Raw genomic sequence first — 4,659 nt, 5'->3', positions numbered from 1 at the left:
CGGGAGTAATATCAATAACCTCAGATATACAGATGATACCACCCTTATGGCAGAAAGTGAAGAGGAACTCAAAAGCCTCTTGATGAAAGTGAAAGCGGAGAGTGAAAAAGTTGGCTTAAAGCTCAACATTCAGAAAATTAAGGTCATGGCATCTGGTCCCATCATTTCATGGGAAATAGATGGGGAAACAGTGGAAACAGTGTCAGACTTTATTTGTTTGGGCTCCAAATCACTGCAGATGGTGAGTGCAGCCATGAAATTAAAAGACGCTTACTCCTTGGAAGGAAAGTTATGACCAACCTAGATAGCATATTTAAAAGCAGAGACATTACTTTGCTAACAAAGGTCTGTCTAGTCAAGGCTATGGTTTTTCCTGTGGTCATGTATGGATGTGAGAGTTGGACTGTGAAGAAGGCTGAGCGCCGAAGAATTGATGCTTTTGAAATGTGGTGTTGGAGAAGACTCTTGAGAGTCCCTTGGACTGCAAGGAGATCCAACCAGTCCATTCTGAAGGAGATCAGCCCTGGGATTTCTTTGGAAGGAATGATGCTAAAGCTGACACTCCAATACTTTGGCCACCTCATGTGAAGAGTTGACTCATTGGAAAAGACTCTGATGCTGGGAGGGATTGGGGGCAAGAGGAGAAGGGGACGACAGAGGATGAGATGGCTGGATGGCATCACTGACTCGATGGACGTGAGTCTGAATGAACTCCGGGAGTTGGTGATGGACAGGGAGGCCTGGCGTGCTGCGATTCATGGGGTCTCGAAGAGTCGGACATGACTGAGCGACTGATCTCATCTGATCTGATCTGAGTGACTGAACTGAACTGACTGAAATAAATAAGGCCCAAAGCCAGCATGGTTTCCTCCTCCTCTGGCTTGGATTCCTATTTCACCCCAAAGACCAAGCTCAGCAGATCCTCTGCCCCCATGTTCAATGGTTCACGCTGTCCTGGTCCAGCTTCATCATTCGAGCCCTAGACTCTTTCCACAGCCTTCTCTCTGTACAGCAAAAGAATCGCAGTAACACTCAAATGTGGCCATGTTCTTTCCTTGTTCAAAGCTTTCCATGGCTCCTACTAGGCTTGACCAAAAGCCCTAGCTCCTCTATGAGACAATGTTTCACCAAGTTACTGAAACTCTCTGTATCTCTCTTCCTTTAAATGAAAAAGAGAAAAATCGTACCTCCCTCAAACTTACAGAATTCCATACTGCATGAGACGGGGTACACAATCTGACCACGGGCCTCCCTCACTTGTGTCCTCTTCCCTCTTACCACTACTCTAGTCAGCTCTTCCTGAAGGCGCCAAGCATGGTCCTACCTTAGGGCTTTTGCACTGGTATTCCTTTCACCTGGACAGCTCTTCCCCCAGGAATCGGCTAAGCCTTCTTCCAAAGGTCACCTTCTCAGTGATTCTCCCCACCAACTATTTGAAACCACACCTCTTCCCTTTCATTCTCCCTCACACACTTGAAATATCCTTTTATGTTTTATTTGGTCCATCTCATTTATCACCACCTATTTTATTTGTCTGTCTTCTTTTCCTATGAGACTGTAAGCTCCTTTACGACAGATTTTTTTTTTTAGTCTATTTTGTTTACTGTCAAGAACCCCTCCTCACCATACCTAGAAAATAACCTAGTGCAGTGAAGGTGTTTAATAAATGAAAAGTTGAATGATCAAATGTGAAGCCCTTAGGAAAATCGGGCAGGTGGTAACTACTCAATAAATATTAGCTTATTATTATTGTTATTGATAATTCAAGGCAAGGCTCCCATGTTCTTCCTCCATGACTTCTGTGAGCTTACACAGTAATCTAATCACTCTTTCCCCCACAGCACCCTGCCAATCTCTCAAATATATGGTAAGGAACACACTGCTTTTTAATTATATCTTTTTCCATTCAGCCTGAACCAAATAAAATGGCCATTTCTTGTTAAGTCAAAAGTAGCCAGATATTGGCCTTTTCACATAGTTTAACTTAATACATTTCCCATGGTGGCCTGCAGGCCCCCGGGAGGCACCTCAAGGACGAACACAGTAGGTGTCCTGTAAATGTTTGCTCCAACTCCCGGCTCTTCATAATAGATGTGATTGCTAAACACCTATAATCTGTTCTGAAGGAGGCAACATAAAACAATACATGGAGAATCTTGGTGAATTATTTTCTGATCCTCCCGGAAAATCTCTGTCCTCTAAAATAATCCAGGTTCTGGACATTTTGCAGTAACAAAGCTCTAAGGCTGAGGGAAACCCCTTCCCTAGAAGAAAAATGCTAGCTAGTTGTTTGCCTCTAAGAGGATTTATTTAATGATGGGGTCATGGGGTAGGGAGGCTGGAACATTCTTTGGTTATCCTTGTGTTCCCTGCTCCTCCTAATAAAGGCTTCTGCTACGGAGATTTGCTCAGTCTAGAACGTGAGTTGTCCAGAGCTCAAGGAAATTCAGCAATCACTGAATCTACCCCACTTCACATCTAGGGGAAGTGAGGTACAGAAGAGGGCAGGAATTGACCTGAGCTCACAGGATGGGGTGAGGAAGAACCTTCGCTGAATGTATGCTGACATGAGTCTTGGGGCTTTTCCTCTGGACCACACTGCTCCTGGGTTAGCCAGACTCTGGTATTGGAAACTTCAGTATCATTATTTTAAAAGCTGTACTTTTTAAATGAAATGCTTATTCAGCCGTAGTAAAACACCAAGGGCTTCTTTACCATAAGATAACTTCTTGTAAATAACAGCACTACACTCATCTCTCCTATAATTACTTCCTTAGGGCAAAGTCCTCAAAGTAGAAGACTAGGGGCAAACGGAAGTTAGGACCATTTTCATGGACTTTTGGAACAAGCTGCCAGATTGCCCTGCAAAATTAAACGCTACTGGAGAATCCCTATAGCTTTACCAGCATAGAGTTTTATCCTTTTACATTTATTTCTGCTAATTTTATAGGAATAAATAGAGTGCTTTCATTTACTATATGGTATGTGTTTTCAGACACACACACACACAAGTCCTGGAATCAAGATCCCTGGGCTTGGTTGCTTGTCTGCTGTGTGATCTTTGACAAGTCACATCCCCTCCAGGGACAGAGGATATCTATCTGTAAAATGATGGGGTTGAATGAGATGATTTTTTAAGATTCCTTTCAGCTTAGATATTTCATAATTCCATGGTGCATTTTAAAATTATTGACCTAGGATGACTGTTTAATACCCAGGATCTGCCATAGCTCTAAATCAAGGTCCAAACAGCTTGGACTAGTGGAACAGGAAAACAGAGCCCGAATTACACGCAGGTAGAGATGACAGGAGACATAGGTAGCACTTAAGCCTGTTCGAGGGAGCTGCACTTGAGTGACAGTACAGATACTTAGTCTGCTTTTACGAGGGAATAATAACACTCATCTATGGTCTAGCCTCAAGTCCCGTGCAGCTCCACCATGGCCAGAAGGTGAGGTTGTGGTCACTCTACTTCAGCCTGAGAGTCCCAGACTTGCAGTCAAAGGTACCTCACCCTCAGCAAGTGCTTGGCCAACCTCTGCTCACACACCTCTGAGGACCCAGCGGGCACCCCCTACCCCAGCAGCCTCGCCCTTTTTTTGGCTGTAAGAAAGCTCCCAGGTGAGGGACAGGTCTCGCAGGAGGACAAGGGAGACCAGAAGGCCCAGACCTGATGCTCTGAACCTGCTCCCTCAATCAGGGCGGGTGACAGGAGAGGATACAGTCTGGAGAGAGGCTCCTCTGGCTCCTCTCACTCCAGACCTAAAGCAGCTCCCCTGCAGGTAAATCCTAAGGAAGTGGGTTGTGAACAAGCCCCAGGCTGACTACTGCCCTCTCTGGGGCAGACACCTCAGCTCCCTGGTCCCGCCTTTGCTCTCTTCAGCTTCAACAGAAGAAACAATGCTGGATGTGGGGGTATTTATCTCTGAGGTGAACTGACTTAAGAGTCCAGATAACTACCCCAGGGTGGGAGGCAGGGAGGAGTCAGATGTTGTCTGTGTGCTCAGAGCAGGACTAGCAGATCCTAGCTCTGTTTACAGCTAGTGAGATTCCCATAATAAGGGGTGTGCAACTGGGCAGCAAGACCTTCCAGAGGGGATCTGACCAAGGGGCTGGGCCAGATGCCAGGATTCTTCTTTACACAGAGAGTCGGGAGCCACACACAGTCCCTCGGACACCTGCTCTGTCCCAGACCCAACCCCACCCAGACATGGCTCTCCTGGTGCTGGAGCCCCTCTGGGGTCCATGCATGGACCTAGCCCTGTCACAGCAGGCTGGGACACCGAGCTGGGCGTCAGCACCTGGTGGGGAAAGGAAGGGAAGGGGAGGGCAGGTTCCACACCATTCCCTAAATCCAGGTGCCTGCACAGGTTTGGTCTAGGCAAGTCTGGGGCCGAGGGCCCCACCACCTCCAACCCAAGGTTCTCGCCGCCCCAGACCGCGAGGTAGACTTGGCTGGCAGACTCTGATGGCCCCACCCTGCATGCCCAGGCCAGCTCCACAGGGACCTGGGGGGTGTCCTCTCCCCTTGCCTATTTCTCGTGCCTGGAAGCTGAGGCCCAGCAGGTTTCTTAGCCAAGAGAGGGTAGAGTACCACACGGGTCCCATGGGGCACCCAGGCCGCTAGCGGGGGCCGGGAGGGAGGCTGACGGGCACGAC

The 4,659-nt window shown here is 47.6% G+C and overlaps 1 protein-coding gene across 1 annotated transcript in view; it reads right to left on the bottom strand.

The window, feature by feature from the left end:
* Positions 1 to 4,659, bottom strand: part of CORO2A (coronin, actin binding protein, 2A) — a 65,851-nt gene that overhangs the window by 59,104 nt on the left and 2,088 nt on the right. The gene's annotated exons all lie outside the window — the stretch shown is intronic.

The sequence above is a fragment of the Bison bison genome, unplaced genomic scaffold, assembly GCF_000754665.1.
Source record: "Bison bison bison isolate TAMUID 2011002044 unplaced genomic scaffold, Bison_UMD1.0 scf7180017864243, whole genome shotgun sequence".
Lineage (NCBI taxonomy): Eukaryota > Metazoa > Chordata > Mammalia > Artiodactyla > Bovidae > Bison > Bison bison.
The sequence above is the reverse complement of the archived record's forward strand: the minus strand, read 5'-3'. Positions and strand labels throughout refer to the sequence as shown.